Consider the following 23,979-nt stretch of genomic DNA (forward strand, 5'->3'; position numbering starts at 1 on the left):
TAGGCTTTAATGTGTTTTGCGATTTTTTACGAAAGATGTTGAAATTAGGAATATAAAGTAAAGTGTTCTTTGGAAAATATCCGTTTATTAATAATATAATCTGCGGTGTATACTGTAGCAAGCTTCACAATGCCTTTCTCAATGCACACCACGCACACACAAAAACACACGCACCATATACCTTATGGTTCAAGAGTTATGATTTTTTTAAACAAGCAGGTTAGGATGGGCCCTAGACAATCAGCATTTTTTAAATATCTTTTTATACGTTCATTTCTTGTGAAATTTTTTATACTTGACACTTTAAGAACTTTTTATTACGCATATCTTTGCTAAGTTGTTATCTCTTTTATTTGAAAAGTTATGGCTAGTTTTTGCTGAAAATATCACTTTTTTAAATTAAATTAAATGCTTTAAACAGAAAAAGCTCTTGCAGTTTTTGTTACCAAAAATGAAGAAAAAACGATGTTTTCAATTAAATTAAATGTTTGAAAATCGATTTGCTCCATTTTGAGATATTGACAAGAGCCATTTTTTCGAAGAAAATAGCCTTAACTTTCTTATCAAAAAACAAGTTGCTTGAGCAAAAATATGCGTCATCAAAAACTCTAAATATAATCTGAACAATGTTCTTACGAGAAATTAACACATGAAAAAATATTCAAAGAAAACCGATTTTAGTTGCCACCCTAACCTGCTTGTTGAAACAAGCATAACTCATGAACCATAAGAGATAAAAACGTTGTGTCTTCAATAAGGTTGCTTTGAATTGATTGTTCTACAACCGTTTACAACACTGCTTTGGTCTATATCAAATAATAAAAAAAGTTTGTATTTTGATTTCACCAATTTTATGGACCACCCTAATTTTAAGAACATAAAAATAATGAACAAAAAATATGAAGCAACTTTCCCTAAGAAACCATTTATCTAAAACTGAAGGCTTGGGCGCAAACATTGTTGTCTTCCTAAATACGGCTTTGAGACCATTGTGCATTGGTTTTGGTTCTACTATACTCCTTTTTGTGACCTATTGATTGTCAAGTTTTCCTCGTGCAGCTAAAAAACATATATTTCAACTGTTTTTTGCCTATTTGCAACAATTTTGAGGTTTTGGCCAACTTTTGTTCTAAGGGGAACCACTGTGCGCTCCTGTTCTCGCTCCTGAATTGCTCACAACTGCAGCATATGTACAAGCGAAACGATCCAATCCGTCTCGCCTGGCTTGATCGATGACCATCTATCCTTTGCTCGGTGTGTAGATGAGAACACAATAAGCGATGCTGCAACCTCGTTGAAAATAGGTCACAATTGTGCATAGGCAGTACGAGGATGTAGCTAGGTAGGGCTGATGTTAGTCTCAAACACATACGTTTCTCAATATTGTTAGATCTAGGACTAATTATGAAATGCGTGAACACATCAAGAGTATGTGTCGTGTTTTTGACAATTATTTCAAGTGTTTTGATTTTAACTTGTCTAGACGTATGATAAAACATAATTTTATAAGAGCCCTATCTGTTTGATGTTATTTTTATATATTACTTAATTTAAGATGGTTATTGTAGTTGTTTAACCTGTTGACTTTACAAATAAAATGTCAAAAGACTCAATCCACTCCAGACTCAAGCCAATCTCTATAACAACGGTTGTCATAATAATTATCCTTTCCCATCCCAAAAATACCGTGTGGACGCGACCGTCGTCGGTGCTGATCTATAAATAGCTTGAATTTGTGAACTTACACATTGAAGATGGATAAGCTAATCCCAAAGTGCCATCTATGTGGCTCTCTGGGCAATTCCACTTGTTCTGATCAGACACGGGGTAGCAACTGCAATATTTACATACTTTAAAACAAATTAATTGCACTCTGTACCGAGATGAACTAGTTTCTGTCTAATAATCACGATAAAAAAGATTTTAAAAACGAACAATTTGTAACATATTTCTAGAACCCAAGCTATGGGAATGCATATCCTTCAAGCATTATTTTAACAGTTCAAGATGTATGTGATTCAGCATATAGGCATCAAAATTTAAAAATATATATATATTACTTCGAAGACAAACAACGGTTTAAATACAAAAGTATTTTACGTTTTTTTATGTGGTTGAACGTACGAGAAAGATTGAGATCATGAAGGATGGCTGCAGCTCATATTAAAAATAAAAGGACCGAGATTTGTGAAGGTAAAAAAATAAATACATTTTATATTCCGTATTCTGTATTTCAATGGGCCAAAACGCCAAATCTATAAAAAATAAAATAAAATGGAAATGTTCAATAATCAGTTGATGACTTATATCTGTCAAAGAACACTCATGTTTTAAAGAAGGAGTGGACAAAAAGAGAGATCTTAAAACTATAGTAAAATGGTACAACACAATAAACATTTTATCTTCCGCTATCCAATAAGCCTCCTCCACCAGAACGGGAGCCGCTTCGAGAGGCTTCATTGTATGGCAGATTCGCTAACGGGGGTCAGAGCGCTTCTATTGCAGCAATGGACGCAAAACGTGGTCATCACTCACACATTCATCACGAAACGGTTGCTTTCCAAAGTCGACGACTCATCGACTGAAAAAATTGCTGATGAACAACAATGGGGAGGACCACACAATGGTTGCTGCTGAGTAAACAGACGATCGCGTTACACACATTGAGAGTAGTCTGCTTCTGTCGACAGCCGAGTGAACACTAAAGAAAGAAACATTTCTATCTTTGAATATTATCTAGAAATTTGATGATAGTAATACATTCGAAGTAATAAAATTCGGGGCTAATGGTATTCGGGGTAACGGGTCATTGTCGGGATAATATCTTTCCGGGTAGTGAAATTCAGGTTAATTGCACTCGGGGTAATGCCTTAAAGCTACGTTGCGTTGGTGACTGTGCCTCGGCCCATTATCATGTTGAATACTGCCAACCAGGGCTGAAAAAATCACTAAAATTCATCAAAGTTCACTATGGATGAAAAATTCATTTCATAGTGAATGCAGGTGATTTTTTCATGACTTTTTCAACCCTGCTGCCAACTACTGTAGAGATAAGGATGACATGCTCCTGTTTACCATTGGGCTGTTGAAGACACCATTTCTGATCGCAGATTTTGACCCATTAGTCAAATGTCCATTTCATGTTATGATTAAACAATCAAGTTATGATTAAGCAATGAATGGTGCATACTTATTAAACTAATAGCAACAACATCGTGAAATCGAAAATAAATACAGTCAGACATCCATAAAAAACCATGAAAAATTTTCCATTGAAATCACTAAGCCATATGGAGCTGTTATTAGCATTTTTCCGAAGCATTAATCAAAAAATTAATATTTATCAGACATTAGGCAACCCACCCGAAAAACCAAAAAAAAAGACTGCTTAATAGATAGTGTAGTTTCTTGTAAAACCTCGATCCCAGTTAAGTTCCAAAATGGATCAATAAATCATCCAAAACGGTGTTGAATGGCGCCAAACGAAACGCAAAAACATAATCATTCATCTGAAATGAACTGATTTCAGTTGCTTTTGAATTCTATACAGACCCGTGGATATGAAAATAAATCATTCAAGCTATCCTTAGCGATTTTCTCTTGAAGCATATCATTCTGGAAGGAAAATCCAATCACCAACATTTGCTAGCATCCAGCTAATGTTCGTCCGTCTGCTCCATTACACTTCGTTCTTCGTCCAGCCTGCAGCCGCAACACAAAGAATTGCTCTCTCCGACCAAATTTAGTCATTTCACCTCATTTCCGACCGTCTTGCGTCCATTTCAGAATCTCATCCGCGTTCAATTAATGCACTTGTACCTGAAAGTGCACAACTGTTTTTTTTTTTGCTTTACCAATGCACGTAATATTAGTCGGATCATTTGACTTTTAATAACGTAATTACATGTGAATGGTGGTGACTTGCCTGCGCCTGATGCGCGGTAATAAAGTAATTGGGTTTTATCAAAAGATACGATCACCGTGAAAAAAATATCGAAGAAGGAACACTACTGGTGAGCACTGTCTGATTGATGGAATTCGGTGCAAGCCAATTTCGGGGAAAAGGACGGAGAAAGACGAAATCGGGAAAGATATAAAAGGAACAGTGAGAAAGGTTCGCCGGCCGCCAAAATGGAATTGATAATTAGCTGCGGCTTGGAATTTTCCCTCGAGAGAAATTTAATTACTTTTGCTTCTGTTTAACAACTTTTGGGAAATACGACAGAACCATCAAGAAGATGCCATCTATCGCAGTGGTGGTCCTGAGCACGTGCAAATGTTGGTCTACTCCTGAGGGGATAATAAGACAGTCGATGGTTGGTTTTGTCAATTAAATGAGCTTTCCTGGTAACATTAAGCTGCCGAGATTTCATTTTCAAGATGATGTGCTCGGATGGTACTTGATTTTCTTCAGTGGTAATCCCAATGATGCTCTACGTCCAGGTAAAGCAAAACAAAATAGTTACAATCCGAAACAATAAATCCTTGATCGGTCCTGGAATCGAATCCAGAATGACCTGACTAAAGGATTTAGAATCGGATCCTAATGGTGAAAGTTTCGAAGATTTGGAGGGCGGCGATGCCGAAGAACGTGAGGAAGTTCAAGGATCTTCTTTGGTAATCAACTCGAACAAGAAAAGAGAGCATAGATCGATCAATCAATGATAGGAGAATATATTTCGTACCATCTGCAGAAGAACACGTTCGGCGTGGAAACGTCATCAAAGTAGAAGTCCGATCCTTGTTGAGTTATTTCAATTACTATTTTAACGATTCTTCACCAAGGCTGCGCAATTTTTAAACATATAGGGCAGGGGATTTTAGATCGTGTTCCGCCAAACTCTTAATAATGCTCCTTGGAGCTTTTATTTAACTTGAAATTTGGTTAAATGAAATGAAGATTTCCATCAATAGCGTACCAAGATTCAAGATGGCGGATTTAAACAAAATTTTGCGATCTTTAAATTATTGTTAATATCTTTTAACTCAAGTTTAAAGTCATGTTCAGTTTTATATTAATATTAGGTATCTGTAAATCAGAATCTGGGTATTGAACTGCGTTTCTTTGCAGTTAAGGCTTTTGCTTTGCATTGAAAGCTGAGTAACTCAGATATCTTATGAGGGCTTCCCCTTATGTCGGTAATTTGATATCCCCATAGTATTTTAATCAACATCAGTCGTAATTTCACTCAGAAGCAAAGAATTTGCACAAGTTTTGAATGTAGCTGATTGACTTCATTACTTTTGAGGTGTATGACAAAAAATTGGATTTGAGTTGAAATGTATGGAGAAATAACATTCCTTAACTCTTTCGTACATAGAACTGGTTCAGCAAGCTCGATTAAGTTCACATGTAACTTTAGCTATAAGAAACAACTTTGCTCAAGACAGCATCACGAATCAAGTCAGCATTATGGGGATATTAATTTTTGGATTTATATGTGAATTTTATTTGTATATTCAACAAAATATATGTAGTTTTGCAACGTATCAACTAGATTACCAGTAAAAAATCTAAGTTCGTAATTTCCACAGGTCAATATCCGGAGTCATATCTTACCAGAGATAACCACTCTCTGAATGTTTCAGCTGTTTTAGACGTAACACGGGCTGGAACTTTTGGAATAATGTTTATTTGTAGGTTTTGGATGAAATTTGAATATACAAAATTTTACATACATTAAAACACGAATATCTCAATAAAAATAACTGGAGTCATGATGCAGACTTCATTAAAGTTGTTACTCATTGTTTTAACTACAAGTTTTGAAAATATGAATCAAATCGACAATAAGAAAACTTTTTTATGATCGAAAGAGGGTGTCATTTTTCATGCATTTTATCGAAATTCCCCATATAAAATTCAAACTAAAAGCGTCAGCTCATCTTACAACCAAATGTGCTGAAACTTTCAGAGAATGGTTTTCTCACCTAAAAATACAAATCTAGGGGTTGGCTCATGGGAAATTAGAACTTTTATGTTTGTGGGCTACAGGGTTACTTCCACTCACTTGCTATAAAAAAATGTTTTTCGGAACTATGAAAACATTAAATGTTATAATGATAATTAGTACTGGAAAATTACTAGAATAGGTTGTGAAGTATGTGTTTGACACATTAAACCTGTCAATACACTATCAGATATCAGGCGGTCAAAAATCAAAAAATCGACTTTCACTAATCCTTATTTCGTTATTTTTGGTCGATAGTAAACATTTCAACTAAGAGAATCTGAAAGTTTCAAGCTTCTAGCAGTTTTAGTATCTGAGATATCGGATGTCGAAGTCAAAAAAGAGTAAGAAAAGTACAAATTTTGCCGCAAAAATACACTACCACTCAAATAAAATTTCATCCACTATTTATCATATAACTACCACATCATTATACATCGTTGGAAAGGTAATTTAATAAAATTTAAAAATAAAAATAGAAAAAAAATAATTGAAAATTAATGAAAATTTATATTTATTGATCACAAACTTTCGAGTATCGCACATTCCCAGGCTAATTCTCAGCTCTGGATAAAGTTTTGAGTGTACTCTAACAAGTACTGAAGAGTTTGCCTGCCCCAACCTGCCCCATTGGAAATATAAGCGATTTGAAAATTTTCGGTTATTATGGCTTGGAAACAAACTTTTTCAACAATTATTTTGCAACTTTTGGAGTTATATTCGGTTGGTATAGTCGAAATATATGGTTAAAGAATATTTTCTAATATTTCATGACCAACTTTTAAAAAGGGCTTAAGCTTTTGTACAAAAAGAAGTCATCATTATCATAAAGTTCACTGTTGGATGAACGTAAAAGTACATTCGTTTATGCTTTATTCTAAAGTAAGTACCTGGGTTATGACGATTATAGAAGCATATGCGTAAGTATGTACCTACGCATATGCGCGGAAGAGTTTAATTTATACCTAAGTCTGTACTTAACCTACTGTAGTGTCAATTTGAAGCCATAGTGTATTTTGTGTAGCTTTTATTTAAACTACTACATTGTAATTCAAATTTACGGTTGAGACCAAGTGTGAGCATGGATAATAGAACCAGTATTAATCTATTAAACGCAAAATTAAGCCATAGTGACAATGTTCACAGAGCCATTGAATTCATTTGTGAAAATTATAACATCTCGGTGGAAAAACGTAAACGTCTCGATGAAAAGATCCATAAAATCGTTACTAAATACATCAACAAATGGCATGAAGCTAATCGCACGAAAGAGCGATTTGAGTCGTATTTTCGGAATTGGCTTGATGGAGAATTTGGCATCGAGGAATTCATCGAACAGGAGCAATGTGTTGCCTCAACCTCGGCCTCGGGAACAAAACGTGGACGACCTTCAAAACCTTTCTTGGATTTGAGTGAAAGAGGAAAACGTCGCGTCATCGATAAAGAAGCAGTTGATCCAAAATTCGATACCATCGAGAAAGCTTTGTTATTTGCAAGACGGACCGCTTATAATCGAAAGGATTTTAAATTTTTGTACTTATCGAGGCTGGATTGAGTAGATTTCAATACGAAGTAATACATAGTGAATCACCTTCAAGATTTCCACCTTACTATGTGATCGGAGCAGTGAAAAAAATATGTGCCCCTCCTAGTGAATTCATCGAAGAAAGTGCATTGAAAATAAGAGTGAAACTCCAGGCGCTGATGGAAAATACAGTGAAACGAATCGTCCAAATAATTGATGCAGAGCTCAACGAGTATATGGATAGCAACGATCTAGTTTCTACGGAACTGGTTCTTCGATGTAGCTGGGGTATGGACGGATCAAGTGGATATTCGAAGGATGTCAGGACGATTCAGATGTATTTTCGTCCACTTTAACACAAATTCAGTTGTTCATGTATAATGATCGAAAGGAAATTATGTGGTTTAATCCCATGCCTCAAAGTATTCGATTTTGTAGGCCATTCATCCTTGAATTCATTAAAGAGAGTAAAGAAGTTATTCTGGCTACAAAACAGGATGTAGAAAAAGAAAGTGAGTGAACTAACGCCAGTGAAAATTGAACTCTCAAACGACAAGTTTATACTTGTTGATTTTGATTTTGTCCTCAGTATGATATACGGAAAAGTCTTAAGTTATATCACTGGAAATTCGTCGATGCAGAATTGTCCAATATGTACGGCAACACCAAATGTAATGAATGATGAAGAGAAATTCGAGGAAGGATTTATATCAAACGAAGAAGCCTTGCATTACGGCATATCTCCACTTCATGCTTGGATAAGATTTTTCGAATGCCTTTTGCATATTGCATACAGAATGGATATCAAAAAATGGAAGGCAACGAAACCGTTCAAAGAACTATATGAACAAAGAGTTGGTTGGAAATGCTAACATGAAGCTTTAGTGTGATAATTTATTAGCTAGAGAATGATCTTTAGAAGAGAGTAGGTGGATAGTTCCGTTAGAGTACGGCAGTATGAAAATTGAATAGAAGTTGAAAATGAGCGAAGGGCCATTAATGCGACAGTTTTTAAAGTTAGACGCACATCTTTTGCCTAACCCGTACGATGTACGCGGGGACTTGAAGTATGTCTCCAAGTCCACAGGCAAAAAATGTGCGTCCCTCTTTTTGCTCATAAACTGACTGCGGCTGTGGAATAGTTCTAGCGACGTTTTCATCACTACCTAAAGCCCCACGTTGCGAGAGCATTTCCAGTCGCTGGTGTGTTATAATGCAGTTCTTCTTTACCCAACTATTGTGTTGTTAGTGAACAAAGAAAAAAACATGTGACGACACAGCTTTACGAAAAATTTGGAGTAAGAGTAGATCAACCACGATCGGGTGGAGCAGGTACCAGTACTACAGGAAACGTTTGTCGAAGAGCATTTGGAAATCCCTTTCCTTTTAAGCTCCGTGCTGAACATTGATGAAGAGTCAATTTTCAAATTCCGGAATATATTAATTGCTATTAACTGCCAAGAGCCAATAAACCCGGAAAAATTTGATGCAACCGTGCATAAAGTTCTCGCTCATGCCAGAGAAATAATCATACATTCACCAGCACCACTTGGTTCATTAGCGGAAGAGGCAGCAGAAAGTCAACATAAACAATTGAAAAAATATCGAACCCATCATGCAAGAAAACGATCAAGAGTAGAAAATTTAAATGATGTCTTTATTCGTACCATTAATGAATCGGACCCACTGATCAGTTCCATTTGGATGGCAAAAAGACGACAGAAAAAAGTATCCCTGGATTATCCCGAGATCGTGAAAAGTTTCATGATATTGGAAAATTCTGTAAGTGATTCAGTAGTCGATACTAATAACTTCAATGCCTTGGAGGAACTTATGAAAGCAGTCGATGAAATTGAAGAAGAATTTGTTCATGATGATATTGTAACAGAGGAATAAAAAGAAATTCGTTGAAACATATTTGATTTTGATTATTGTATCATGGCTTTTTGTATTTTTTTTACAGAAGATTTGTTGAAAAAAATAAACATATTTCGAAAAAAAAATTTTATTTTTTATTTTTTACGGTGTTTTCCCCAATAAAAACATGCTTGAAACTGTAACCGTTATAAAATCGTAAAAATTAAATTTGAATTAATCAAAAGTTAGGCCTTTTTCAAAAGTTGGCCGTGAAAATGTTGAAAAGTAATAACGCGCACCTTATATTGATGAAACAAAGCAAGAATAATAGCAGAAATTGTGAAAAAATGATAGAAATATTTTATTGCTTATAAGTGCGTCACAATCAGCGATTTTACGATTCGTGATAGCTCACTCTGAGTGAACGCTCACGAACCATAAGATCGCTGATTGTGACGCTCTGAATACAAAATTGACAGGTTTTATGAGTCAAACACATACTTTATAACCTCTTCTTGTTACTTACAAGAACCACATTATTCCGAAAAACAAATGAATTGGCAGCCCCCTCTCAGATTTCAATGAAACTTTTTGGGTGTGCAGATTTCGTCTACTTAAGCAACTTTGCATACTAATTTTCATTAAATAACTCTAGACCAACATTTAAAAAGGACGTAACTAATTTTATTAACATTTTCTTCAAAAAACTATAACACAATTATGTCAAGCTCTACAAAAGTATTGCCAAAAATGATTTGTAGAGAAATAAATGAGCTTCCATAATAAAATATAAACAAAATTCAAAGTGTTATTGCTACACTGAAAAACAATGTTTACAACTTAAATTTTTTTTTTAAACGCAGTTTTTTTAAAGTCTGATTTTTTTTTCTATATATAAGCAGACTATTCATCTACCACTCGTTCATATATTCCAAGATGGGCACTTTTAAACCAAAAAAGTGATTTAACAAAAAGTTTTTCGTGTTCGCACTGAATAAAGTCAATGTTTTTTTATTTAGTGTAGACATGAGAAAAATTGAAATGTTAAGACTCATATGAAACCTACCACTAAACCGGATTGCGCTCAACAAGCTCCAAATGAAAGGCACACCGAAAAAGATATGGAAAACGAATTCAATCCTAATGTGAATGATATAGAAAATTTAATTTTAATGCAATGTTTAATTGGCAGAATTTCAAAAAATTGAGTTCTTATTCCATAAATTTTTATTATATCTTATTAAGAGAATCATTTATACATATTATTTCTTAACATTGTCAAACATAGGGCAATAGGCTTAAAACTGAGAAATTTTTGTGTACCAGATACCGTCTTTGCGTGGTGAAACAAATCTTCTAGTTCTTATGACATTGTTTTGTATTGCTCAGTAGATATTTAACAGAAATTCATTTTTTTTTATGCTTTTCTCTGTTTGTTTAACTGCCCAGTCGTAGAGCTCTCGTGGGGTTTCCGTATTCTTGGGCAAGACTTAGTCCTTTTGCCATTCGTTTTAAAGTTCCTCCAATAGAATCACAGGCACCTTTGCCATGAGATGTTGCAAATAAATGCTATGTTGCTACCAATTTGTGCATTGATTTGAAGTTACCTAGACTGGTAACATGGCAAAGGTTCCTGTGATTCAGAATCAGACTCCATTGATAGTTTAAAAAATTCTATCAGTTTTGAAATGAACAATTGAACTGCTATTGTATCATGGGGCAATACCTCTGGTATTATTATAAAACTAACGTTTTCTATTTTACTCTCCTTCATATAATAAACCGCAAAAGGGTGAATAGTTGCCTGATCGTTATTCCAATGGTAACCCTGAGCAGCTTTCTGAATAATAAATTAGTAGTTCTCAGAGAAATTGCAAATTATAATTCACCTTCTTTTAAAGAATTTGTTTTGTTCCTTAGAAAAAAAGACTGTTCTTTACAAATAAAGTCATGAGTGATTAATTTATTAATTTTATCAACGAAGTAAAGGGTGATACGGTCAAAATTTGGTCAATATCAACTTGACGTATTTCTTTCAATTTTGCATTTAAAAAACCTGAACACCCCTCATTTTGAAGGTGTGTGTGTGTAGAATGTTGCTCCTATTTTGATTTTGGAATTCACTCTTCAGTTGTCAAAATGCCATCCAAGCAAGAAGAGCAGCGTATCAAAATTTTGCTCGCGCATCGCGAAAATCCGAGCTACTCGCACGCAAAGTTGGCAAAATCGCTAAAAGTTGCCAAATCAACCGTTACAAATGTAATTAAAGTGTTTGGGGAACGTTTGTCGACAGCCAGGAAGTCTGGATCGGGGGGAAATCGAAAACCGGAAGCCGCTGAGACGACAAAGAGAGTTGCCGGTAGTTTCAAGCGAAACCCTAACCTCTCTCTCCGAGATGCCGCAAATAAGCTGGGTGTATCGTCTACAACCGTGCATCGAGCCAAAAAACTAGCCGGACTATCGACTTACAAGAAGGTAGTGACTCCAAATCGCGATGATAAACAAAATACGACGGCCAAAGCGCGATCCCGGAGGCTGTACACGACGATGCTGACGAAGTTTGACTGCGTGGTAATGGACGACGAAACCTACGTCAAAGCCGACTACAAGCAGCTTCCGGGACAGGAGTTTTATACGGAAAAAGGAAGGGGAAAGGTAGCAGATGTTTTCAAGCACATGAAACTGTCAAAGTTCGCAAAGAAATATCTGGTTTGGCAAGCCATCTGTACCTGTGGCTTGAAAAGCAGCATTTTCATAGCTTCCGGAACTGTTTACCAAGAAATTTACGTGAAAGAGTGTTTGAATAAACGTCTGCTGCCTTTCCTGAAGAAACACGGTTGTTCCGTACTGTTTTGGCCGGATTTGGCATCTTGCCATTACGGTAAAACGGCCATGGAGTGGTACGCCGCCAACAACGTGCAGGTGGTTCCCAAGGACAAGAACCCTCCCAACACGCCAGAGCTCCGCCCAATTGAGAAATACTGGGCTATTGTCAAGCGGAACCTAAAGAAGACCAAAAAACTGCTAAGGGCGAGCAGCAGTTCAAGGCAAACTGGCTTTCTGCGGCAAAGAAGGTGGACAAGGTGGCTGTACAAAATCTGATGGCAGGGGTCAAGCGTAAGGCCCGGCAATTCGGATTTGGAAAAGCGGAAGCCTAACTGAATATTTTTCCTGAATTTTATACTAATTGAACTTGAAAAAGAAATTTAATTTGATTTTTTAAATAAACGATTTCACCGATTTACACGCGTTTTCCCTTGACCAAATTTTGACCGTATCACCCTTTACATGGCTAACTAATCTGCAGGTTTTTACACTGTTCTCCGAGTTACAACGATTAGTATATAGCTTTTTGAAAAATTACATTTTCTTTACCACTTTCTTCTAATAGTGCAGCAAGTTCGTCTGCAACTTCTTCATTGGGGCACATTTCTTGCAAGCTCGAAAATAATTAGTCTGTCGTCCTAAGAGAAAAATAACAAAGTAGTTTATCCATTATTTATTCCTGGGATACGATTCCTAAACTATTTAGCATTAATTTTAAATTTTCGTGAATTATGCACACACATGCATTATGAGTTTCTTTACTATCAAGTAGCTTACAATGTTTAGGTCTCAACGTTGTAAATAAGGTGAAGTCAATTTAAATACTCTCATACGTTTCTTCAAATATTAAATTATTAAATATCTTTGCGAGACATCATAAGAGATCGCTTCTGAACCCGTTCTTTTTGGCCATTTCGTAGTTCAGACACGTAATCGATAATTCCAGGCATTGACTTGCTTATATCATTACTATCAAAGAAGTCTATAACAGTCTTTTTGTCTAATTCACTGACTCCATGCCTACTTCGTGCACTAGTGGCACAAAGAATACCTTGATCTTTCACTATTTTTTTTTTCCATTTGTCTTACCATATGTACCGGAGCATTGAACTCTTCTGCAATTTTATGTATTGACCAAGAGTGCGGAAACACTGATAAAACTTTTATCTGCTCATTTATATCATCAGGAGATGAATTAAACTAATTTTTTATTTATGTTACCATTTCGTTGAATGCTTCTGCTTTACTTATGTATGTTGGATCTATATTAAAAAAATTCTGTCGTACTGCTTGTGTGATTTTTGCTGAATTTGTTACACGGTAATCCATGGACCTAAAGTTCCTTAATGAAATTGGTGAAACATTCAATGTGTGAACGATGCTATTGAATGTTTCCACATTATATGGTCCCTGTAACTGGTCCACTGATGCAATTGAGTCTAATGATGGAATTGACGGTACTTCTGTAAGACAAAAAAGTAAAACATGAATTAATAAGTGTACAAGGCGTAAAATTATTGATCCGAGTATTCTTACCTGGTATATCATCATCACTTGTTGGTGGTTCATACCTACTTGTTGATGGTTGTGGATCACACAGATCCAAGCGTGGTTTTTTTTTATGTATGTGTATTGTGCTGAACCAATGCATGGCATGACTCACAAATGCGCTTCTATACATTCAGTTGGTGAGTATATCCCATAGATTGCATTTTTTTAGTTTGTTTCGGTTGCACTTGGGATTCGAAACACCAGCACTGCATTTTAAAACACTTAAGGCATCCATGAGAATAATTGTTATTAAACGTTAAAGAAATTTTAAAAAAATCAGATTTTATTCAGTGCGAACACGAAACAGTTTTTGTTGAATGACTTTTTTCGTTCAAAAGAACCCATATCAAGACGTATGAACAAGTTGTAGATAAACAGTTTGTCTGTCTGTAGAAATAGTTTCAGATTCTTAAAACATAATATAATAAACATATTATCATTTTTGAGCAAACTGATTTTTTTTCAAATTATTTTTTTCAGTGTAGAAAAGGGACTTCAATTTTTTTTAATTACTTTATGAAAGTTCATTCATTTTTCTACAAATCATCCTATCACAACATTTTTGTAGATATTAACATTATTGAGTAATAATTTTTCGAAGAAAATGATGACAAAAAAGTTCTGCCCTTTCCAAATGTTGGTCTAGGTTTTTTTTAAAGAAAATAAGTAAGCAAAGTTGCTTAAGTAGATGAAGTCTATACACTCAAAAAGTTTCATTGAAATCTGAGAGGTCTCTGCCAACCATTTGTCGAGTTAGCGTGAAATTCGTCACATATGTTTTCTCCAGATTCTTCAAGTGACGGTGCTCCGCGAAGGATTTTTAAACCCCTGATAAAGAGTGATTGACGACTTTTGCATAACTTTCCTTTTATAGTTGTTATGTAAATAGTGTTTTCAAGGAAGTTTTTCCATTTGCTTCAGCCAATTTTTAACTTCAATTTTTAAGTTATCTAAGATAAACAGGCACGATGTTCCACAAAATTGTAGAACATTTTATTTGAAAGAACTCTGCTGAACACCGTTCTCTATCCCTAATGTTTTTTTTTCCTTTGATCTGTTTTCCGTCGATCTTGTTTTCCATGCTGAGCACCAATGCTACCGACGCCACGGAGGCAGCTCCTACACCTGGACCCTACCTATCGACCCTTCCGGCTTTACTTCCCTTCCGAAGGAAGGCGTGATCAGAGATGTTATGCCTCAGAACATGCTGGCAGCGCCGACTGGGATTGAACCCAGGTCTGCTGGAGTGAGAGGTAATCCCTAATGTTTCTTATTGTATACTGTTTGTTAAAAGTATCTGGTAGTGGAACTTTAAAAGTCAATTTAGATATCTCAAAAATGATTTTTCTTATGAATTATGTATCACTTTTTAGGTTATGGAGTATTTATAAAGTGACATAAGATACTTCTCTACGGACCCGTGCAAAAACTAAATCAAATTTTGATTACCTCGCTGAGATTCATACACTTTTAAAACAGGGTATCATGTGTGTCCACCATCCCCTACTATCTAATGCAATAAAATGGAAAGAATCGCAGCATAAAACCGGCATTGGGGGAAGCATACCGCTCCGAAAAAAAAATTGAGTTTCGATTTTTCAAAACTTATTGGGAAAAGATATCAAAAATCTAAAAAAATCACATTTTTTCGTATTTTTTAAAGAAAATTCACGTGCAAAAATATGTTTTGTAATCTATCATGGCATAAAGTTGGACTCAAAAAACCACAAAACATCAACTTTTTGCTGATAGTCCAATATTTTTTAATGATGAGATAGAAAAACTTGTAATTTTTTTTCAAAAATCTAAGGAAGACACTGATTTTCTTGAATTTTTGATATTTTTTCCAATGTTTTTAGAGAAATAAAAACGTGCCGAACATATTTTTTTTATTTTCGGGACGGTAATCTTCCTCTTAACGATATTTTTCAGATCCAGCAATGGTTGCTTGAGTAGACTAATTCGACTATAGGTCACTGCACGTTTGAATTTTTTTTTGTCTTTGAATGAATTTTGACAGTTACTGGCCTGTTGCTGTTACTGTTTACAAATTTATATGGAGAATTTTCATTCGTGTTCATCCCATGCAGTGATCTGTGGAGGGAGTTTATTCGTGTTCATCCCATGCAGTGACATATAAAGAAAGAGGGATGTTTTAATAGGGGACGGGCCCGGAGAATAGATTAACACCCATGACTCTGACGCTAAAGGTTACGAGTTCAAATCTCATTACCGGATAAGTGTGAAATGTGTTAAAGTGACTATAATATAAAACAAAATATTTACTAGAATTTTCGTTTTAATCCACTACCTTAATTGCTTACCCTTCAAGTGTATCTGTCTAAGATAAGCAATTCAAATAATGGAATTAAATTGAATTTACTAATCCATTTCTTATTATTTATACAGGTTTCCACTATTAACACCATCAGGATTAAATTGGAGTATGCTTTACTTTGGAAAACATCAATGTACCACAACAATCTCCATAAACGCGAACATAATATGGTCCGTCCCGAAAGGGATATAATCAACAGTGATGCCTCTAGAACGCAATAAACCACCTAACATAAAAATAATAGATGGACTACAAATATGTATAAATCAACGATGTTTACCGTCGTTCTACTTCAGGAATTTAATTTCGCCAGGGTTATTTATAGTGTTCACGAAAAGCCCTTTTGTCATTCTCGACGACTTCGTCAAACCATTACCAATCTCTATTGCCCAGAGAAAAGTGCTACCAGCAAATAGACACCTAATGAAATGTAAGACCTTTGCAAATTCCAAATGTCCGAAAATTCCTTAGTTTTCCTGGAAAAATATGTATACCTTCGTTAGACGACAAAAACTTGACTCCTCCGTTTCCCTTCGGGACAGGAGACATAAAAGTTATTCAAATATGATACCTAATGAAGGGAAATCCTCGTAGGTACTATTTTTCTCTCATCAAGCTCTTTCGCTTCAATCTCCTTCCATAGAGAATCATTTCTAGCACCGCGTCATGGGTAGTGCGTAATAAAGCAATATCGACCTCGAATTTAGCCTCCAGCAATAAGACATGCTCACCAGGCACGATATCTACTCGCCAATATCATCGTCGGCAGCTTTAGGAAAGAATTGGATTTTTCCCACGTGTATACCAGGCAACATTTTCCGAGTCCTTTTTGCGCTGTTGTCACCAAGCACGTGCAAACATTGGCACTACTTTTCCAACACCCAGAATGCATTATGGAGCTTCCAGCACATTTCAGACGATGCCATGCGGAAGCAAACAATTTAAATGTGCTGCGAGGCAAAATAAATCTCTTTTTCAGGAATTTAAACCAACACATGCACATGCAGTGACAATACGTGAAGCTTAGCATCAACTTGATGTTGTTGAATATTGAATACATAAATACATTTATAAATACTATTTATTTTTATTTTTATAAATACTATTTATTTTTATTTTGTACTTTGTATATGATCGACAGATTTTAAAGACTTACGTTATATAAATACCATAAATACTTGAAATGTGGACCCATAAATCAATCAATTTGTGTATGGATTTTACATTTAGAAATAAACTGCAATGATCGATCGTTCATTTTCATGCATATATTTATACATTGATGAATTGTGTCGTTGACTCGCATTACTTTAATAATATCTGTTAGTTCATATGAAAAAAATATTATGGCATAACTTTTTGGAGTGCAGTTGTTGGCCACCAATGTAAACAATTTTATTAAAAACATTTCAATATATTAACAACACTTCAAATCTGTTTTGTTCAGCCATTGTTCGTTTTTTTTTATAAAGTTACGTTTTTATTTCATGTTGATTTTATCGTTATTATTATCACAAATAAAAAAAAGCTTTGCCGAATTGTTGAATTCAATCATTATTATCAGTAAAACTGATTCTCCACCGAAAAAATACTATTATTAAGCTCTCTAAGAAGAATTACTAAAGCTGCTATTATTTTGTTATTCAATCCAAACAACTGAATTTATTCTTATTAGTTAATATCACATTTTGCAATTGATTAGTTCTTAATATCTTAATAATAGCTAAATATGTTTTGGACTTTTTTGATTTTTTTGTTCTTAGTTTGATATTGCAATAACAAGATTTGCTATTATTTAGTTTTTCTCCCGAACGGTTTCCGTTATTATTTTTGATATTTTAACTCTTATTTCAATCAAACTAATAACAAATTGAGATGTTCTGATATCCTATTTTTAATAGCAAAACTTGCTATTGGTTTGCTATTCTCACCTACTCGGGTACACAACTCAACCGTGTAAAACAGACTCAGTGTAGCTCGGGTTTTATTTTTCAGGGTGGCAGCTCTTGCAAGGAAATCTAGTAGCCTAAGAAAGAGTTGGGATTTAAATTTCCCCATGAGGATAAAACGGGAAGAATTCTAGAATCTGAAAACAAAAATAACAAGGTAAATTACCTTGCAACAAAATTAGAAAAATTAAGACTGTTGCTTGTTTGCAAACAAATCCAGTTTTAATTCAATCAAATTTGTCGAAACCCTCTGAAACAAGAGTCAAATTAATGCATTATTTATCTACACGTAGACATTAATCCATTTATCCAAACAATCAGAGTTCTTAGCTGGTGTCATTGTGGTGCTTTCAGGGCTTCCAGCTCTTTTTTAATATTTAGGATTATTTTCAAGGAGAATTCCAAGTTAATTCTTGTTAGACATCTATCATAGCTTTGATGACAACTACATGGAGATTGTGTGGAGAAAGGAAAAATAATTCTGAAGACAAATCATAGAATTCAAGCTGAACATTGCATTAGGCCCTAAATAACAATGACGGCTTTCTCTTTGTTTCCCCACGGCCATGTAAAGACATTCCCAGGTATTTTCAGCACACAGATCGGTAAAAGATACTTTTATCTACCATCTAATACGACAAACACAACAAGAAACGGTTATGTGCTCAAGTTATTAACGAAAGAGAAAGTCGACAAAGAGAATCGATTAATGTTACTTAGGACCTAATGCAATGTTTGGCTTGATTTACTTAGAGAGTTATGTCTGTAAACTGTGAGCAACTTCTTCTTCTGAATCTCCCCACGGTGACATTGATTGTCTATAGAGATTTTCACGTCCGGTTGTATTGGTGCGATATGTGAGAGTGTGTTAGTGAATATCCGAGGAAAATACATAACAAATCGATGTCAAACTCATTTTGACAGATCTACTTTCATACATTTTTTAAGTTAGCCAGAGGAAAATAATAAACAACTTTACACGGCGTTGCTCCCGCTAGGCACTAATCTCTATAGACTTCTCTGACTTTGGGTAAATTCAAAGGATTTCGTGCACTTATACTTATAATTTACCCAAAGCTCTACACTAATACTTGTACAATTCACAAACGTCAGACAAGTCTATAGACGAATTCAATATAAACTATAAACTATAAGCGATTGTCTCAGCCCAACATGGATAGATGTATAGGTGTCACAGTACTCACGGTCCGCTAGTGGTATTGAGTTATTTGCCGTTAAGGTAAGGTGAAAGTCAATCGGATTAGAATGACTGACTTCATCGATTTTTTACAAAATAACGCAGCGCTAAATCGAAAAAAAAACTCTTCCGTGCAAAATTAAAGAACTAAAATTACTATCTCTAGCAATGTTTACAAGATTGATTTATTGTTTAAATTTTCTGAAAACCATTTTCTAAGTTCAATTTTAGGACAAAAATCTTAGTGGTCGCTAACTTTGCTCATCAATTACCAGCATTAGATTTCGTTTTCCGCAATCAATTGGCTTTTGCGTAAGCATGCTCCAGATTGAAGAACAATGTGATTTGGAACGCTCGCACAAAACAGAGAAGCGAAGTAAAGCCACACGACGGGGTGATCCAAGAATGAATTAACAAGAAAAACCATCAGCACCGTCAGCACAATCAAGCTCGCGCGTGACGTTTTTCATTTGCAATAATTCATGCATATTGTAAGATATCTTTTGGTATTTCAATTCGAAATATTTTGCGAAAATTATCGATAGTTGAAAACGGATGCTATTTGGCAATGTCATCTATGCGAATTCCATTATGAAAGTGCTTGAAAATAAATAGTAAATATTTGTAAATTGAGAGTCTTTCTAAGTCGTGTTGGGAACGCGTGTATTTGTGAAATAATCAAAAACAATTCAATTGTGTGTACGTATGAGCTAATTTAAGGATAATCTGTGAAAGTTTCAGCCTATTTGATGGAGGTTTTCTAATATATCTGGATATTGATATAACCACACAAACCAATACCACTTTCGGAAAGTTGATACTTGCCCGTATCCGATGATGTTGCTGGTTTGCGTGGGCATACTTTGGTTCGCTTGTAAAGGGCTGTTTACAAATGCTTTTGTGCCGTTATCAAATGTTATGCCAGATATCATCAAAGTGAAAATTGAGTATTGTATGCATGGCCTCCCTTAGCACAATTGGTTAAGGCGCAGGTACAAAGCAAGGCCATGCTGGAGATGACTTAGTTTGATGCCCGGTCCGGTCTACACTGAAAATAAAATTTAGTATATACAACGAATGCGTTCGTTTGTGCCACGAATTCGTTGTTTTCTGCAACGAAATAAATTCGTTCTGTATACGAAGCTAGTTTCGTTAAAATCCTCAAAATAATTTTGTTCGTAACATTCTTATATTTTACGAAACATTGCCACACTGGCTACGAATATTTCAGAAAATAAATACAAATCATTCGTGTAAATAGCCCAAATATTGAGAATACTACGAAACATTCGTTTGCTTACAAAAGAAGGGAAGCGAAAAAATTTCGTTCAAATGAAAAATGGTCGCTTCAGTTTAGCCAAAATTAAAACTTTATTGAAAATCTTTCACTCAGCAACTCTCACAGGCTTGTAGAAATCGAACAGCTTGTCTGGCTTCTGATGCGATGGTAGTATTTATTTATTTATTTATTTATCACCGTCTTCGACCAGTCGTACAGACTGAACTATTTTACTTATAAGCTAGAAATTACTACTAATCCTATTTCTAAAAACGTTTTTAATCACAAACAACATTGAACAAGCGAAGACACGAATCGAAAGGGTTGTTGTAGCCGTAGTTTGTTCTGTGTTATGGGACTGCTATTGTAGAGACTCTACCGCATTAGGATCTCCTGAAGCCTTGTGAGGTCCTAAGTTCATATTCTACGACAGTATGTCACCGATGAAGAGAACCCGCTTCGATTGAGTCGCTTTGAACCTCAATTTATCAAGCAGCTGGCCGGTTGCACGTTCCAGTAGCTCGACATTTTTATTTTCGATGTGGCGATCATAGAGAATTATGTAGTAGGTAGCGCCCACTATCAGGATGCTGTCCAGATTGCGGTCTGGGTGCGCCAGCCACTGTGAATCGGCTTCATTCTCGTCGAAGAAATGATCGTCAGGCTGTGGAACAGATAGAAAGAGATAAGTTCAATCATCAATTGTCACGCTTGTAAATTTCTCACTGAACTCACCTGACTGCTTGTTTCAGAGATGGTCCTTAAACAACTCGGCATCGCAGAAGACTTAAACTGTCATGTTGTTCCTCCTCAAATAGCGAACCATAGTCACACAACACCATTTCAGTCCGACGAGGACACCACCGAATCGAAAACAAAATCGATTTTTGATACGACGTACACAATCTCACTTCAAAATGTTTGTTTACTTCTGACTCGTGAACATTCATTCTACGAACGAAAGCAATTAGTGCCTCAACGAATAGATTCGTAATGTTCACGAATAACGTGCTCATAAAAGCTTGTTTAAACGAATGATTTTCGAAGGTGAATAAATGGTTTCATAGTATTCACGAATGCACACATGATGTTTGTAGGCAGCGTTGACATCCATAAAGGGTGATACGGTCAAAATTTGGTCAATATCAACTTGACGTATTTCTTTCAATTTTGCATTTAAAAAACCTGAACACCCCTCATTTTGAAGGTGTGTGTGTGTAGAATGTTGCTCCTATTTTGATTTTGGAATTCACTCTTCAGTTGTCAAAATGCCGTCCAAGCAAGAAGAGCAGCGTATCAAAATTTTGCTCGCGCATCGCGAAAATCCGAGCTACTCGCACGCAAAGTTGGCAAAATCGCTAAAAGTTGCCAAATCAACCGTTACAAATGTAATTAAAGTGTTTGGGGAACGTTTGTCGACAGCCAGGAAGTCTGGATCGGGGGGAAATCGAAAACCGGAAGCCGCTGAGACGACAAAGAGAGTTGCCGGTAGTTTCAAGCGAAACCCTAACCTCTCTCTCCGAGATGCCGCAAATAAGCTGGGTGTATCGTCTACAACCGTGCATCGAGCCAAAAAACGAGCCGGACTATCGACTTACAAGAAGGTAGTGACTCCAAATCGCGATGATAAACAAAATACGACGGCCAAAGCGCGATCCCGGAGGCTGTACACGACGATGCTGACGAAGTTTGACTGCGTGGTAATGGACGACGAAACCTACGTCAAAGCCGACTACAAGCAGCTTCCGGGACAAGAGTTTTATACGGAAAAAGGAAGGGGAAAGGTAGCAGATGTTTTCAAGCACATGAAACTGTCAAAGTTCGCAAAGAAATATCTGGTTTGGCAAGCCATCTGTACCTGTGGCTTGAAAAGCAGCATTTTCATAGCTTCCGGGACTGTCAACCAAGAAATTTACGTGAAAGAGTGTTTGAATAAACGTCTGCTGCCTTTCCTGAAGAAACACGGTTGTTCCGTACTGTTTTGGCCGGATTTGGCATCTTGCCATTACGGTAAAAAGGCCATGGAGTGGTACGCCGCCAACAACGTGCAGGTGGTTCCCAAGGACAAGAACCCTCCCAACACGCCAGAGCTCCGCCCAATTGAGAAATACTGGGCTATTGTCAAGTGGAACCTAAAGAAGACCAAAAAAAAACTGCTAAGGGCGAGCAGCACTTCAAGGCAAACTGGCTTTCTGCGGCGAAGAAGGTGGACAAGGTGGCTGTACAAAATCTGATGGCAGGGGTCAAGCGTAAGGCCCGGCAATTCGGATTTGGAAAAGCGGAAGCCTAACTGAATATTTTTCCTGAATTTTATACTAATTGAACTTGAAAAAGAAATTTAATTTGATTTTTTAAATAAACGATTTCACCGATTTACACGCATTTTCCCTTGACCAAATGTTGACCGTATCACCCTTTACGAAAGACTGTTCTTGTATTGTACGAATTATGCGTATTGTTGGCATTGTATATGTTGAAATGCAATACGAACGATTCGCACAAATAACGAAACAATTGTTATATCTACGAAAATCATTTTTACGAAATGACCGTGAAGGAAATAACGAAATAATGTTTTCAGTGTAGTACTTTTCCGGATTGGAAAATTTCTCGACTTCCCTGGGCATGGAGTATGATTGTGCTTGCCACACAATTATATAAATGCGAAAATGGTACAGAGCGGCACCGGTGGTGTAGTGGTAAGCGTGATTACCTCTCACCCCAGCAGGCCTGGGTTCAACCCCAGTCGGCGCCGCCGGGATGTTCTGAGGCATAACATTTCTGATCACGCCTTCCTTCGGAAGGGAAGTAAAGCCGTTGGTCCCCGGTTCATGAGTTGATGAGTCGATAGGTAGGGTTCAGGTGTGGAAGCTGCCTCCCTGGCACGGAAAACAAGATCGACGGAAAACAAATCGAAGGAAAAAAATGGTACAGGCATCAAAAGCACTTAGTTACTAGCTGTAGAAGTTTATCTAGAACTAGACTGTTTTTCTAGTGTAAACTTGATGTATATGCACTTAAATTATTGTACTGGAGCCATCATTCCATTAACATATATGATGCTAACGCGAAAACAGGCTTGATGAAACTGGAGGTTTTAAATACTCTTGCCCTGCAACATTTCAAAGCTACGAACGACTTTTTTGTTCGAGGCAAGATGCTCAGGATTCACCCAGGGTGAGAGTAAGAGCATGAAAAAGAAAACATGAAAATGAATGACAGCAAACCTCACTCCCGTTTTATCCCCCTATGAGGCTCGGTGAAATGATTTGTGATGAGGAATTCTACTCCTCTGAAAAATGCTACGTTCGGCTCATTTCAGTCTCGCGAGAGAGGCTCCATCAAGCCTGCACAAAAAATGTCTTTGCAGCTATCACTGATGAAAAATCATTCCGAGCTGCTTGTTTGGAAGGTTTTGCACTTTTTCTCATTAACCATCGACTCTGATGGTGGAAAGTTTCATCGCGTGATTATGATTGGGCCTGTTTTCTCATGGGACGACCGT

General features: G+C 36.2%; 1 protein-coding gene across 1 annotated transcript in view; it reads right to left on the reverse strand.

Moving 5' to 3' along the window:
• The window catches only part of LOC135712333 (cardioacceleratory peptide receptor-like), a 325,970-nt gene that overhangs the window by 216,568 nt on the left and 85,423 nt on the right, over nucleotides 1–23,979 (reverse strand). The gene's annotated exons all lie outside the window — the stretch shown is intronic.

The sequence above is a fragment of the Ochlerotatus camptorhynchus genome, unplaced genomic scaffold (assembly GCF_037179485.1).
Source record: "Ochlerotatus camptorhynchus isolate MF236.1 unplaced genomic scaffold, CSIRO-AGI_Acam_v1.1 ptg000471l, whole genome shotgun sequence".
In the NCBI taxonomy this organism is placed as follows: domain Eukaryota; kingdom Metazoa; phylum Arthropoda; class Insecta; order Diptera; family Culicidae; genus Ochlerotatus; species Ochlerotatus camptorhynchus.